Source organism: Xiphophorus hellerii, chromosome 14 (assembly GCF_003331165.1).
Source record: "Xiphophorus hellerii strain 12219 chromosome 14, Xiphophorus_hellerii-4.1, whole genome shotgun sequence".
Lineage (NCBI taxonomy): Eukaryota > Metazoa > Chordata > Actinopteri > Cyprinodontiformes > Poeciliidae > Xiphophorus > Xiphophorus hellerii.
Window position 1 is genome coordinate 19,689,213 of NC_045685.1, and position 16,702 is coordinate 19,705,914.

At 36.9% G+C, this 16,702-nt stretch overlaps 3 long non-coding RNA genes across 8 annotated transcripts; 1 reads left to right on the forward strand and 2 right to left on the reverse strand.

Moving 5' to 3' along the window:
- Positions 1-48: 48 nt before the first annotated feature.
- Positions 49-15,583, reverse strand: LOC116733411 (uncharacterized). 3 transcript variants are annotated; one of them, XR_004342016.1, is made up of 5 exons: positions 15,570-15,583; positions 12,904-12,913; positions 1,913-1,967; positions 1,438-1,800; positions 49-1,304 (listed from the first exon to the last, which is right to left on the reverse strand). It is a non-coding gene; the product is annotated as an uncharacterized LOC116733411 (long non-coding RNA). The 3 variants fall into 3 exon arrangements; XR_004342017.1 differs by having other exon boundaries at positions 49-1,307; XR_004342018.1 differs by lacking the exons at positions 12,904-12,913; positions 15,570-15,583 and adding exons at positions 2,414-2,522; positions 2,661-2,739.
- Positions 4,225-10,867, reverse strand: LOC116733413 (uncharacterized). 4 transcript variants are annotated; one of them, XR_004342022.1, is made up of 4 exons: positions 10,570-10,867; positions 6,094-6,211; positions 4,641-5,323; positions 4,225-4,464 (listed from the first exon to the last, which is right to left on the reverse strand). It is a non-coding gene; the product is annotated as an uncharacterized LOC116733413 (long non-coding RNA). The 4 variants fall into 4 exon arrangements; XR_004342023.1 differs by lacking the exon at positions 10,570-10,867 and having other exon boundaries at positions 4,641-5,282; positions 6,094-6,557; XR_004342021.1 differs by lacking the exon at positions 10,570-10,867 and having other exon boundaries at positions 6,094-6,557.
- On the forward strand, positions 8,576-9,827 carry LOC116733412 (uncharacterized). The gene is made up of 2 exons (XR_004342019.1): positions 8,576-9,094; positions 9,497-9,827. It is a non-coding gene; the product is annotated as an uncharacterized LOC116733412 (long non-coding RNA).
- Positions 15,584-16,702: the final 1,119 nt, after the last annotated feature.

Genomic DNA, 16,702 nt, shown 5'->3' on the forward strand with positions numbered 1-16,702 from the left:
AAATTATTTTTCATCTTCAGAAAGTCGCTCACATAAAGACCATAGTGCTTCTATCACAACACAGTGAATGTCGTACATTTTATCTTCCTGCAGCAGAACAATGACACAGACAGGCTCTTATTTTATTGCACTAAATTAATCTTCTTTAAATCACATTAATTATATTTATTAAACTTCAGCTTCTGCACTTCACAATACTTAATTTTCCCAAAAGATAAACTCGGTTCAGCAGTTCACAGCAACACAATCACACATATTACATGATATAAAACCAGAAACATTCACAGATTCACAAAAATACATTTGATCAAAATATGATATTATGAGACACTTTGAGTTGAAACATTAAGTTAAAAGAAAAAACTTTGAACCCATTGAAAATGTAACAATGTTGTAATGAAATGGCAACATTCATATTTATAACATTTCAATAAAGAAACAATAAACTAACACTGAGTAAAGATTTATGTTAAAGAAAAGTATAAACACTTTTATGTCATAATGTTGTGTTGATTTCTAAAATAAATGTAATGTATAAAAATCATCACTTTAAAGTTAATCCTTTGATTTAACCTAAAAATAGGAAAAAATATATTTTTATAACAAAATCGTCAAAATCTTTAGATGTTTTGTTTCACAACATATTTATAAAAGTGTTTGTTAAAAATATTTCTGTGAAAATAACAGATTTTAAATCTTCATAACTCAACAATAAAACATTATTTAAAAAACATGAATGTAAATGTAACAAATTCATCACTTTGGTCACAGTGATGGTGTGAACAACCACAAAATGACTGATGGTCAATAAACCAATGTCTGATCAATGATTCAGTCTGATAACTGAATCATTGATCAGTTATCAGACACAATAATTGATCAATACTTCTGACTGAGTCCAGAAACCTTTAAAAATTATTTAAAATTTCTAAATCAACAACAATAAATGACTCAATGTTGTTAGTATAACAAAACATTCATTCATGATGATCTAACATGTTAATCAGAATAGATGGAAACAAATCTGATATTTTTCTGTTGAGGCAAAATTAGTTTTAAACTAAACTATAGCGAACAAACCCGTTATATGTGTTGGTTATATAGTTCATCTACACTTGATTCAAAATGATTCTTTCTTTTCATCCTAAAACAAATAATCAACATTATTATTATTATTATTATTATTATTATTAATAGAACCAGTAGAGCTGCTATCAGTCCCAGAGTGATGAAGAGGATACTCCATCCTCCTATCTTTGGTTCTGGAGTCAAAGTTTTTCTCTGAGTTTGGATCTGATCAGCAGCTGCTGGGAGAGAAATCAGAAATATTTATTAATATTTGATGAAAACTGAGATCCAGGAGGATTCATGTAGAAGATGAAGAAATTCAACAACTCAGGTCTCAGGATTTTATCTGAGTAAAATATTTCTTCTCACCAGTAACGCTGAGTCGACATCTTCCAGAGTTGAAACCATCTTCAGTTTTCACGTCACACAGATACAGACCAGAGTCTTCAGTCCTCAGTCTGGACACATGGAGTCTGATTCGTCCTTCTCTGAGGACGTCTTTGTCACTCTGGACTCGTCCTGAAAACTGTTCATCCTGAGAATCTGGAATCTCATCGCCTTCATGGACCTGATAGAGAACCACTCCACTAGGGGGAGCTAGAAATTCACAGAGGATAAACATGGAGGACAGAGAGGAGTTGGGTCTGGTGGTGAAGGTCCACTCCAGAGTGATGCTGTGGTTCTCCTCTGCCTGATAGCTGCTCTGTGTCACATTCACTACAAATGTTGCTGCTGAGGAGACAGAGAGGGAAAGAGAGGAGCAGACACACTGAGAACTGGAACATGGGAGTCTTTCAGCTCCATCTAGAGAGCTTTCTGTCACAAAGACAAGATGGAGACTGACCACAGAGACATGAGCTGAGGATGAGGAGCAGCAGGATCCTGGAGATCATCTTCATCTGGAGAGAGGAAGAGGAGATACAACATCATTCACAATAAAAGAAACATCTACAGTTTGACATTTAGATTCATCAAGTAGAGTCCAGTGTTACTGAAACTGTGAGGAAAGGAATGTTTATCGATGCCAATAGTGAGACATTTAAAGAATAAGCAACATTGCAGCTCAAATTATTGCACTTTGCAGGATATTATTTATTTCATTAAAGTAGAATAGATTACAGGGAAATTAAATTTCAAAATTGACTGTTTTGTTTGGATATTATGAAAACAACCTCACAGAAAATGCAGCAACAAATAAAAACCAGAGAAGTTTCTCTCAGCAGCTCAGTAAAGCAGGAACAAACCCAGAACATTTGTTCTTATAGTGACTCGAATAAAAAAACTTTCTACTCTGAGTTGGAAGATGACAGTGAAATGTTGTTGTCAGATGTTTTTAATTTCCCACCTGCAGTTTTTCCAGGAGCCGTCAGACCTTTTGATTTCTGTTTGTTAACTGCAGCCAGGATCCAAGAGCTCGATAAAACGTGAACCAAAGCGGAAAAACAGGTTAGACTCTGAAATGACACCAGAACCTTCATCAATCTCAAATTTTACTAGACCTCAAGGCAGCAGATCATCAGGAACAAAGTCACTACATTAAACTTAAACTGATTTTATGAGTAAAATAAACATCCTAATTAAATTCTTCTCACCTTAAACCTTCATTCATTTTTTCTGTCCTCCTCTTGATTGTTAGTTGTATTTTACAAAAAGTGCTGCAGATTAAAAAACAATAAAAAGATTCATGTTAGACAGCTACAAAACTAAACCAGACATTTATATATTACAGTTATCTTTATCAGTGACATGTTATATTTGAGGATTGAGAATATTTATCCTTCCAAAATAAAAGCTGTTACAAACATGAATGTAAATGGAAGAATCTGAGTGACACTTTGGGTGAAGCGTCACTGAGATGCAGTTAGAAACAGATCGTCCACATTCTGATGTGGTTTAGTTAATACAGCATCTGATCCTCCAAATTATTCTGATTATCAGACTTCAGTGACAGAAATACACTGTGTGCACAATAATTGGGCAAGTTTTAGTTTTGATCATTAAGTTATTAATCAGAAACTACAGACTTTCATTTAATCTTAAATATTATTTAATCTCAAACATGAATGTTCAAGATTGAATGTTTAGAGTCATGATTTGAGGAATATCTATATGTTCAAAATGATTCTCCTCTTCAGGCCACAGCCACACATCACCTGCTATTAAGATTCAGCTTGGAGTTAGAAAATATGCCTAAAATAATGTTATGGTCAAAAATACTCACTTGCCTGATAATTATGAAAAAATATTTCTGTCACAAGTCTCATTTATCATCACGAACTAAAGTCTCTACGACGGGAATAAAAGTTTAACCGACCGCAGTGAAGTTAGTTTCAAGTTGGATATTCGATATTCGAGCTCCGCGGAGTAAGCGGCGTTTAGCTCAAGGTTGATCCGATTTATGAACGCTACTGTCGGCCAGCGGTTCTCCACCGCTCCCGGCCGCAGCGCCCGAAAATTCACTTAGGGACTATCAACAAATTACCGAACCAAACATTCCTGTCAAAGAAATGTTAATAAATGCCTTGAATTGTAACCAACTAACTAATTGTCAGTGCTAATTCATGCTTTTACATGAGCCAAAATAGCATCTATAAAATTTTAAAGTCATATACAATATTTTCAATAATTTTAATATTAAATAATATAATGTTTTCTTCAATAGCTTCCAGGTCATTTGACCTATTGACTCAAAATCACTTTGAAATAATTATACTAGTCTCTTTAGATGAGGCACAGTCATTTGTTTTCCATTTTAAATCATTTTCAATTTTTAAAGAATTTATTTCATCAAAATTGAGAGTTTTTCTTCAATAGCTTCCAGGTCATGTGACCTATTGACTCAAAATCACTTTGAAATAATTATACTAGTCTCTTTAGATGAGGCACAGTCATTTGTTTTCCATTTTAAATCATTTTCAATTTTTAATTAATTTATTTCATCAAAATTGAGAGTTTTTCTTCAATAGCTTCCAGGTCATGTGACCTATTGACTCAAAATCACTTTGGAATAATTATACTAGTCCCTATAGATGAGGCACAGACATTTATTTATGTTTTATGTTTTTATTTTATAATTTTTAGGAATCTTTTCCTTAAAGTTTAAGATTGTTGCTCAATAGCTTTCAGATAACGTCATAAAATTACTTATCAATTTGAAATGATTCCAGTACACTTTATACATCACACATAGCATCAATGCCACACAAACATATTACATTTTCATTTTCCACAGATATTTTCAAAACGTATTTCGAACAATAATGAACACAGTTTCTAGTTTTCAGATTAACTACACAATACACATTTCCAACTGCCTGTTTATTTCTTTTGAAATTCTGTGCTCTTCATATTTATGCACAGGGCATGGTACCATCGGTCACAGTTGTCACACTGGATCTGTTCACAAATACAAGAAAATATACATGTTTAGCAGTATTGAACTTACTCATCTCCTGTCACACAGTTTGGTGTTTAATTGCTTGTTATTTATTATATAAAACATTTCATGGCTCCCAAGAGTCATTTCCTGTGTCTAATTCTGAATTTTACATTGACAACTCTTGATTTCTCACCCAGTCTGTCATTCCAGGGCCAGACCCCGGGGCTTTGTATGCAGCGCACATCGCACACCAACAGTGGTCATCAAATACTGTAATCAAGAAGAATATACAGCATATTCAAACAAGATAGATTGATAGATCGATATATATATATATATATATAACAAAATAGCTAATTATTTCAGAAAATTAATTTAAAATTATTAATACTTGGAGATTATATAAAATACATTTGTAAACTAAAGTAAATTTTCTAAATTATCAATGTTGCATATCGTTTAGATATCTTTGTCTGTTTGGATTGGCACTGTTGGTGGTTTATATTTTGTGAAATGGAATTTGCATTTTGTAATTTTTTTTTTTTTTTATTGATGTAATGAAGGTCTTCATTACTGGTCAGGATAACACTTTAATTATGTGTAAATGATAATGAGACGGGTACAAATAGATTGAAGTATTTTATTGGGTGTTTTATGCAGGGCATCTCAGTGGGTATTGAGGGTGTCCTGGGGGGGGAATAATATAAATGAAGTAAATATGGTAATTATGAAATGTATTACAAATGTTTGTAGATTATGGCTTACCTCTGTCTGTTCCTCTGTAGGGTGTTCAGGCGAAAAGAGTCCCCGGGGGCCTGAACACCTGATAAAGATTCTGGAAGAGACCAAGTGCAGATGGAAGAGGGGGAACAAAGCCTGAGGCATTTTAGAAGTGATGAATAAATTAATATTTATAGGAGGGTAGTTTTAGATAGTAAATGAGTATGTAACCATGAAGAATGTGTGTTATTTATGTGTTGAAGATTGGTTGTTTTGTTAAGTTGTTTGGTGTATATGTGGTTTGTTCTACCCTGTCTTTTGGGAAGTGTGTTAATTGGTGCCGCCCAGGATTACAAAGCCTGCATGTTGGCCACATGATAGGAGTAATAGGTGCGGGTGCTGCGACACCTCCTGACCATGTAAGCAGGAATGTCATCTTTGTTAAATGTTGGAGATTAAAACACCTGGTTGGTTGCACTACCCCTGCCTCCAGACTCCTATTTCAGCCTCCCGCTAAGGGCCATCCTAACAATTGACCTCACGGGCTGCAGGAGCTAATGAGGGCAGACTCTATATAAGTTGAAAGAGTCATTGAAACAGTGAATTAATTGAACTGTCAAGATGTGCTTGTCACAAAGAAATCAAAACTTAGTGTTCCCCAGCGAAAGCAGCGAGGTCTGTTTAGTTTTGTTATCTTTATTGGTTAAGTTCATGTTTTGTATTACAATGTTTGTATATGTTTTAGTTTTCACATTTATTGAGGTTATTGTGGTGACTTTGATGATGGTGGTTGATCTTAATCAAATAAAATAAAAAACCTTAAATTCACCAGTCAAGACTGGTTCAGTAATGTAAGAGCTGGGGAGATTCTGCAATATATATGTGTGTATGTTTATGTATTGTAAGTCGAAATGCACATGGTATACCTGATGCATCAAGCATTTGAAGAGCGAGAGTTCTTCTTTCACTTTTCATTGCCTTTTTTGTTGTGTCAAAATCTACATCTGGCATCAGAGGGAAGGCTTCCATCAGTGCTTTTGCCATCTAAAGAAAAAAAAAGTTTTTAAAGACTTTTTTTATGGCATTATAATGCATCAGACTTAAAACATTCATGTGGACATATATAGTGTACCCACATATACTAAAACAGGTATGTTTGTTAGTACAGATACCTGTAGTGAAACATCTAAATGTTTCAACATTTAGAAGATGATGAAAGAACTGTAATTACAAATACTGTGTGGCATGTTGCACTGACCCCAGTTATGGGCTACTGTTGGGGGAGTCTGTATTCCTCCAAGTGAATACACACTCTTTCCACAATTCCGAAAGCCCATTTTAACTAACCAGAGAGACTGTATTTGATGATAGACAACTTTTCTCTTTTGGAAAACAAATGACTGTGCCTCATCTATACAGACTGGTAGAACAAGTTCAAAGTGATTTTGACTCAATAGGTCACATGACCTGGAAACTATTGAAGAAAAACCCTCAATTTTGAAGAAAAAAATTCCTAAAAAATGGAAAATGATGTAAAATGGAAAACAAATGACTGTGCCTCATCTAAAGAGACTATTACAATTATTTCAAAGTGATTTTGAGTCAATAGGTCAAATGACCTGGAAGCTATTGAATAAAAACCCTCAATTTTGAAGAAAAAAATTCCTAAAAAATGGAAAATGATTTAAAATGGAAAACAAATGTCTGTGCCTCAATTAAAGGGACTATTAGAATTATTTCAAAGTGATTTTGAGTCAATAGGTCACATGACCTGGAAGCTATTGAAGAAAAACACTCAATTTTGATGAAATAAATTAATTAAAAATTGAAAATGATTTAAAATGGAAAACAAATGACTGTGCCTCATCTATACAGACTGGTAGAACAATTTCAAAGTGATTTTGACTCAATAGGTCACATGACCTGGAAGCTATTGAAGAAAAACACTCAATTTTGAAGAAAAAAATTCCTAAAAAATGGAAAATGGCTAAAAATGGAAAACAAATGACTGTGCCTCATCTATACAGACTGGTAGAACAAGTTCAAAGTGATTTTGAGTCAATAGGTCACATGACCTGGAAGCTATTGAAGAAAAACACTCAATTTTGATGAAATAAATTAATTAAAAATTGAAAATGATTTAAAATGGAAAACAAATGACTGTGCCTCATCTAAAGAGACTATTAGAATTATTCCAAAGTGATTTTGAGTCAATAGGTCACATGACCTGGAAGCCATTGAAGAAAAACACTCAATTTTGATGAAATAAATTAATTAAAAATTGAAAATGATTTAAAATGGAAAACAAATGACTGTGCCTCATCTATACAGACTGGTAGAACAATTTCAAAGTGATTTTGACTCAATAGGTCACATGACCTGGAAGCTATTGAAGAAAAACACTCAATTTTGAAGAAAAAAATTCCTAAAAAATGGAAAATGGCTAAAAATGGAAAACAAATGACTGTGCCTCATCTAAACAGACTGGTAGAACAAGTTCAAAGTGATTTTGAGTCAATAGGTCAAATGACCTGGAAGCTATTGAAGAAAAACCCTCAATTTTGAAGAAAAAAATTCCTAAAAAATGGAAAATGATGTAAAATGGAAAACAAATGTCTGTGCCTCAATTAAAGGGACTATTAGAATTATTTCAAAGTGATTTTGAGTCAATAGGTCACATGACCTGGAAGCTATTGAAGAAAAACACTCAATTTTGATGAAATACATTAATTAAAAATTGAAAATGATTTAAAATGGAAAACAAATGACTGTGCCTCATCTAAAGAGACTAGTATAATTATTCCAAAGTGATTTTGAGTCAATAGGTCACATGACCTGGAAGCTATTGAAGAAAACATTATATTTCTTTGACAGGAATGTTAGGTTCAGTAATTTGTTGATAGTCCCTAAGTGAACCTTCGGGCGCTGCGGCCGGGAGCGGTGGAGAACCGCTGGCCGAGAGTAGCGTTCCGAAATCGGATCAACTTTCAGCTAAACGTCGGTTACTCCGCGGAGCTCGGGCCGGGAGCGGTGGAGAACCGCTGGCCGACAGTAGCGTTCATAAATCGGATCAACCTTGAGCTAAACGCCGCTTACTCCGCGGAGCTCGAATATCGAATATCCAACTTGAAACTAACTTCACTGCGGTGCCCTGAAGCTCCTTCCCTCCTGCCTCACCCGGAGAGCCAGGCCGCCGCTGCTGGGTCCTCCGTCCGTGGAGCTCCGGCTCCTTCGTCCAATGGATTTAACTATTATCGGATGTTTGGTTTGACAAACAGTCGCCGCTACAATGACGATGATGATCTGAACGCATTTAACTTATCTGACGACGTTCCTGTGTTTATTTACTAGGTTGTTATTCTAACTCCTGGTCCTTAAAGTTTCTGTCCTGTTATGTAGCAGACAGTGTTGGGTAGTAACGGATTACATGTAACGACGTTACGTAATTTAATTACAAAAAATGAGTAACTGTAATTCGTTACAGTTACAATGAGAAAATATGTAATTCAGTTACAGTTACTTCCGAAAATATTAAGAATTACAAATTTAGTTACATTTAAAAAAAAATATGAACAAAAACCTTTGCGAAATATGTAATGATATTTTTATTGCTTTGCGCCCTATATCGCCGTTTCCCGCTACGGCTCCTTGTCTCTATCATATTTGCCAGCCGCAATGCCACTCTGATGTTCCGTCCTGTGCTGGCGGAGCCTCCTGGAGGAACAGCAAGCGAGCGGACGGTTCCATTTCAGCTCAAGCAGCGCATCAAAAATGACAGCCTTCCAGCACTGGAAATATAAGGAGCATTTCATTTACATATGTGAAAATGGCTCAAATTTAACCGTGCAGTGCAAGAAGTGTTTGCCGGCTATCAAGAACTTGTCCACGTCGAAGCAATCTATGTCAAACCTGAGGAAACATTTAGAGGTAAGTGCAACTCACTGATAGACGAAGCGTATTGTTTTACGAATATTTGACTGTTTGGTGTTGATGCCTGACAAACGTTGGAATCTATTCTTTCCCATGAGACATTGTATGCAATGTGCCAGTGTTATGGTTTTCATGATGAACATAAAGTAAACTAGAAAATTCCTGAAGAAATTTAACTGGGGCCTGCCAAAGTGTGCCCGTCGGTTTGGACCCAGCGTTCTGATGCTAAAAATTAGCATAAATGCTAAGCTAAGTGGAATTTTATAACTTGCTTCGCAAGTCAGTCACTACTCTCCTTATGCATTGCTATGGGCAGGCCCCAATTAATGCTACTTTGAACATATAATTATTAATTATAGTATATTTTTCTTCTATCTTTTTTTCTCTCTCTCTTTTCAGAGGAAGCATCCAGGCGTTCTTCTGAAAGGCACGTTTAGTCCATCTGATACTCGGGAAGTATCCACAGTGTCCACAGTTGTTTTGCTTGTCTAACACAGTGATTGTGTGATTTTGGAAAACTATTGTTTTTCCCGTTTTGATTTTGAATGATATGTTGCAAACACTTCTATTTTTGTCAACATTCCATTGACTGTTAAATGTTCAATGACTAACTTGACTACCCATCGTCCATCTTAATTCTTGATGCACTGTATTATGCCGTGTTTAATTTTACAAGCAAGGGTGTGCAAAGAAAAAATCAAGAAAAATAAAATGTGATGTAAAAGTCTTACTTTGCTTATTTATTACTAAACTAGAGCACTTCATTGTCATTGCACATGTATGAAGTAATGAAATGCAGTTTGGCATCTAATCAAGTGCAACGTGTGCAGATTGTACAGCATGCAGTATTTAGAGATAAAATGCAGTTATTCACAGCTAGGGTAAGGAAAGATGGTTGATAGATATGTGCAGCAGAATAAATAAATTACCCCTAGGGAAATGCATGTATGTGCAGAGCCACTGTAGATAGGGCTATACAGGTGCGAATTGAAGAGGAACACTGTACAAATGTTGGGATGGTACAGTAAGGTATGGATAGAGGGGAAGGAAAGACTGGTCTTTGGGAAGAGTTCAATAAGGTGACCGCTGTAGGAAAGAAGTGGTTTCTGAACCTGCTTGTGTTAGTCTGCAAACTGCGTAAATGGTAGAGCCTGGGGGAGGAGCAGAAAAGAGTATGGCCCGATGAGAGGAGTCTGAGAAAATCTTTAATGCCTGGTGCTGGCATCTCTTCTTGTGGACCTCCTGTGATTGCCTGTCAGCAATTCCCTCTCAGCTTAGTGCTCTTTTAAGGTTCCCACTCAGTTCTCAAAAATTAAATGTTGAACATGGGTCAATACTCATTAAAACCTCAAAGTAATCAAAAGTAATTAGTTACATTACTTTTTAAAAGTAATCGAAAAAGTTACACTACAATTACATTTTAAACAAGGTAACTTGTAACTGTAACGGATTACATTTTTAAAGTAACTTACCCAACACTGGTAGCAGATTGTCTCAATAAATGACCGAAAATTAAATAAAACAGGTTTATGCTGCTCACATGATCGGATGTGGACGCACCGTCTGCTAAACACTGATGTCGACTGGCAAAAACAGGGAACTAAATTTCCGGGTTCCTTCTCTTTCTGAGAAAGAGAAGGAACCCGGTCCGCCTCTTCACGGTCCGCCTCTTCTCAAAGAGAAGGCAAACCGTGTCCGCCTCTTAGAGGCGGATTCCCGGGTTCCCTCCTGCAACCCGTCTAGAGACAAGACCGTGTCGACACGGTAGAGATACGGACAAGACCGTATCTCTACCGTGTCCGCCTCTTAGAGGCGGATTCCCGGAGGGAACCCGGGAATCCGCCTCCATGGTCCGCCTCTAAGAGGCGGACACGGTCTTGTCTCTAGACGGGTTGCAGGAGGGAACCTTATATACTGTAGACGGGTTGCAACACGCAGTTGTTTCAGTTTATTTGCAGTTGTTGCAACCCGTCTACAGTATATAAGGTTTTTGACGGTCGCTGTTCTGAGACAGTGTGAGCGGAGCAGCAGCGGACCTCAGTGCAGGCGGTGCATTCACAGCCGATCAGGTCAACATCATAATGTTTACAGTTAATATCTTGTAAAATAAAAGTATAGATCTTCAGCAGTGCAGAAAAACGAATAGAAACTAAGTAAAGCAAAAAATATATATACACTGTTAGACCTTTTATTGTAATTTTACCATTCTGTAATTACCATTCTACAGTACCCTTAACTGTTATGATATTTCACAGTTAATTTTTACTGTGAGTGTGCTTTACAGTTATAACTGCATTACTGTAAATGTAGTTTAAAGTATAATACTGTAATTGTATTTTATAGTAAAGCTGGTCTACTGTAAACTTGTTTCACAACATAATGTCAGGTTTACTGTAAATTAAAGTTTACATTTTTTTTAATATAAGAATATTTTACCATAAACCGAAAAATTTCATAAAAGAAATTTTAGTCCAACTACTGTGAATAACAGGTATTTATTTTCAGCAGATTTGTAGAAATAAAATCCATTTACATATTCGCAATGTCACAATACAATATCATGTGCTGTAAAACAACAAAACCATAGAACACATTTCCTACATCAGAAGAACTTTTATTCCATTTGTCAAACAAAATCAGTGGGATGCATCTTGTGGAAGCTGAACTGTAAAGAATAAGACAGACAATGTGGGAGGTCATGAGATGGTCAGGAAGTTATCTACATTTTCAAATCAACAGGAAGGTTGACAAATTAAGCTGAAGTGACAATGTTCAAATGCATAAAATCTTTGTCATAAAGCAGCATTAAGTTGATAATTTGTTTAAAAAAATCAATTGGACTGAAGTGATAATAGAAGCTGCATAAAGAATGAGCAGGACTGGCTTCACTTCAGGTTTTTGGATTGTTTATGGCAAAAGCAGTCAGTCAGTCTTCAGTAATTCAAAAGATTGCGTACTACAAATGTCCCCAAGGGGACGATGAAGTACAACAATCTTTTTAGTCGTTTTGTTGGTGCTGACGGATTACTGCAAAGGTGTGCCTAATAAACTGAAAACTGCATAGTATAAAAATACACCACACTTAAACGACTACACACTTATACATTTCTGTGATTTATTAAGAGATGCAGCGACATCCACTTTTTACCACGGACACAGAAAAGATGCAGGCTACTCTAAAGGGCTATTGTGTAGGAATCACATGCCATTTATAAATAATCATTAAAATCATATTAAAAAGGCTAAAGTAAAGTCAGAGCATGCAAGATAGGAGGAAAAGACAACAAAATAATAAACATTTGGTAAAATACTAACCTAGTTGGAAGTCCTCCATTCAAATTCAGCGAGTCGTTGGAAGAAGGTGGTGATCTGGGAGTTGACACTGACTACTTTCCTCTTGACAAGACTTCCCGTCTTGCGGCTTGTACCGACTTTGGCTGTGCATTTGGTACCAACATCTGGATTGATCCTCAAAGAATCTTTTAACAGAAATAAAATATATTAATTGTATTTTTTAAAATGAAGACGTACAATACAGCAATCAGCTATGGTTCTTCATCATCAGTCAAACTGTCATTAAATTTAATTTATAAATGGCTTGGTGTAGAGTACTTGCCGTTGTATCATCTCCAGCGTGGTGGATGCTGACTCCTCATACTCCAGATTGAAGACATAATATGACCCAGAAAAGACAGCAAGGATGCTGGCAAAGTCATGTAGTTGCTCAGGCTCGAAAAATACCTTCTCCTCCATACTGACCATCCACCGGGTTGCAGACATCAAGCTATTTCCTAAAATAGACAAACCCTTGTCAGGCTAACGCTAGTGAGTAAAAGTACAGACTACCATAACAATTACATACATTGCTACAAAAAAATTATAGTGATAGAAAATATTCCTCTTACCAAGCATGATTACCCTTGGTGTAGTGGGTAAGGTCATTTCCATTTCAACAGACATCTTGGTGGAAGATACCTTTAAAACATAAAAGGAAAACTTACTGGTAGTAATTTATATTTAAAGGGCCAGTTCACCCAGATTACAACAGGTTTTTGAGAACCTCATCCCGGAGACTAGACTAGATTTTACCCCTACATCCTGCTACCACTCTGAAACAGCGGATGTGAATGACAGTTTGTGGGGCTAAATGCATTTTTTAAAGCATTACATTCCACAAATACAGTTCCACAAGTGTTCAGTCTGACTTCTGCAATGGCGGTGACTCCTGTGCATGTGGGACCTGAATGCAGAAAATGCAGGACATTGCTCTATTCCACATGCAAACCGATAATTAGCTGTGTGTTGATGTTTCTTCACATGACTACAAAATTCTGTAAATTCTGAAGTACAAATGCTGCAGAATTTACACCTGTACATAGTTGCACCTGTTAGTACTGACTTAACTTTAAATTTGCAGGAGCATGGTTTAAACATGTGAACAGTCCTTGTATGTAACCAGGGTTGGAAATTAACTTTTTTGTCCACCTGCCACTGTGGCTGAACAAACTCAAAAAATAACAGAAACTACTTTAATGTTTTTCACCTTTGTCCTCATTTACAGACTCTTATACACTATGTTGGAGATGTAATGGTACTTTAGCAGGCTAACCAGCTGTAGCAAGCTCAAAGTTATAGATTAGGTTAGCTGCTCCTCTACATTTCCAGACTATTTTGTGGCTTCAAATATGTTTGAAGAGCTGTCTTTTTACCTGTTGTCTTGTCTTTTGAAGAGATGAAGCTATGTTAGCAGTCAGCAGGACAGAACTGCACAGCCACTTGGAGGGAAAAAGCTTGGGAGTGAAAAAAAAAGGTCATCTGAAGAAAAGAAAAAAAAGAACAAAGTTAGAAATTCATCTTTACTGACCTACGTAGCTAATCTGCACTTTTAACGTTTGCAAGATCATGGTTTAAACAAATGAACAGTCATTAGATGTAAAAAAAAAAAAAGAAAAGGGGGGGAGGATCAATTATCAGTTAAGGTTATATTGTTTGACAAAGGATGTAACAACAATGCTAACAGACACTCAGCACTGAGCTCATCTCAACCCAAAGCCGCCTGAGGAAGATTAAGCGGCAAAAGTCAAGCTAAAACCTTCAACGGTAAAATTAGCACCGTAGCTAACGTTAACTCCAAACCAGCTCAAAAAATAACACCACCATATTTTCCTATCTTTCACCTCATTTACAGACACGTAACTTATAAGGTTGCAATATGCCAGTCATATAAAACACCAGAGTTAGTAACGTAAAGGTAACGTTATTTTACCAGGCTAACCAGAACAAACGAGCTCATGCTATAATGCTAAGTTATAGCATTATAGCATGATGCTATAAGCTACGTTAACTCCATCTAAAATGTACATTTCCAGACTAGGTTTTGGCTTCAAACAGTTTTCTAAGAAGTGTTTTTTTTCCTGTCTTGAAGAGCTGAAGCAGTGTGAGCCCACAGCACGGAGACAGAGCTGCACTTGCACTTGGAGAGAAAAAGCTGGTTGGAAGCGAAGCCACGCTTGATGACGTAGCTAGATAAACTGCATATTAATGTTAGCTAGGATGTGAAAAAAACAAAAGTACATGCTCTCTTTCTGCCTTAAAAATATGTTAACCACTAAAGGAGTAAAAATACAGAAACAGGGAACCACGATGAAGCAGCTATGATGACCGTTGGAAATCAAATATAATTCTTATATTATAAGTACAGAACCACTACTGTAATGTGTAAACAGTAAATTACTGCAAATTCAAAACATACAGTAAGTTACTGTAATACTATGTACTATACCCATAATGCAATGCAAATTACAGCGTGTGACGTAATCCCTGAGCCGCGTCAGATAGCGTGGCTGTCAGTACGCCAACAACATGCCAAAGTGCAAATGTATGTTTACTGACGATTTACAAAAGAGTTTCCCCGCTTTTAGACCACCCCCGCCCCGCTCCAAGGTGTCCTGGTTTTCCCAACTGAAAATATGGTCACCCTATCTTATGGTAGTTTTACTGGGCATTTTGTGGTATTTAACTGTAAAAAATACAGCAAAGGCTAACAGTGTATGATGACCGTTGGAAATCAAATAGAATTCTTACTGTATATTATAAGTACAGTACCACTACTGTAATGTGTAAACAGTAAATTACTGCAAATTCAAAACATACAGTAAGTTACTGTAATACTATGTACTATAACCATGATGCAATGCAAATTACAGTAACTACTTGTAAAGATGTCTTATGGTAGTTTTACTGGGCATTTTGTGGTATTTAACTGTAGAAAATACAGCAAAGGATAACAGTGTACCTTTCTCGACAATAATTGAATTGGGTGATGGGAAATCCCCATGGAGATTGAATAAAAATCCTGTGGTCTTCCACACAAGAAGAGACCCTGGCATGGTGTTAAATTTTTATATGAAACCCTACCTTGTTGTATTTGTACAAGTTCAATCACGTAAGAAATTGGTTGCTTGTTTGGAACTGTGGTTTCTGTCTATGCTTTCAAAAACATTGACCCTGGATTCAAGTCCAAGCCAAACCTACGTAGTGGTATTTGTAGAAGTTTGAATGCATTAGTTGTCAGTTGCTTGGTTGGCACAATGGATAGTGTCTGTGCTTTAGACACATGCATCCTGGGTTCGAGTCCAGCTTATGACCTGGTATCAATTTTTTAAGCCAAACCTATGTAGTGGTATTTGTAGAAGTTTGAATGCATTAGTTGTCAGTTGCTTGGTTGGCACAATGGATAGTGTCTGTGCTTTGGACACATGCATCCTGGGTTCGAGTCCAGCTTATGACCTGGTATCAATTTTTTAAGCCAAACCTATGTAGTGGTATTTGTAGAAGTTTGAATGCATTAGTTGTCAGTTGCTTGGTTGGCACAATGGATAGTGTCTGTGCTTTGGACACATGCATCCTGGGTTCGAGTCCAGCTTATGACCTGGTATCATAATTTTTTAAGCCAAACCTATGTAGTGGTATTTGTAGAAGTTTGAATGCATTAGTTGTCAGTTGCTTGGTTGGCACAATGGATAGTGTCTGTGCTTTGGACACATGCATCCTGGGTTCGAGTCCAGCTTATGACCTGGTATCATAATTTTTTAAGCCAAACCTATGTAGTGGTATTTGTAGAAGTTTGAATGCATTAGTTGTCAGTTGCTTGGTTGGCACAATGGATAGTGTCTGTGCTTTGGACACATGCATCCTGGGTTCAAGTCCAGGTCATTGCATGGTTTTTAGAGGTTATATCAAGTAGCATAGTATCTCTAGATGTTCGAGTGATGCATGTGCATATTGCCCAGTTAACATGGGTTCAAGACCTGTGGGGGGGGGGTGGTAGAGAGAGAGAGAGAGAGAGAGAGAGAGAGAGAGAGAGAGAGAGAGAGAGAGAGAGAGAGAGAGAGAGAGATATTTTGTTTTAAGGAGGCCCGGGGGTCTCTCTCCTCTGGGGAGTGACCCAGGGCCTCCCCCCTCTGCTTAGGCAGAGGGGAGATGGCCCGGGGGTCTCTCTCCTCTGGGGAGTGACCCAGGGCCTCCCCCCTCTGCTTAGGCAGAGGGGAGATGGCCCGGGGGTCTCTCTCCTCTGGGGAGTGACCCAGGGCCTCCCCCCTCTGC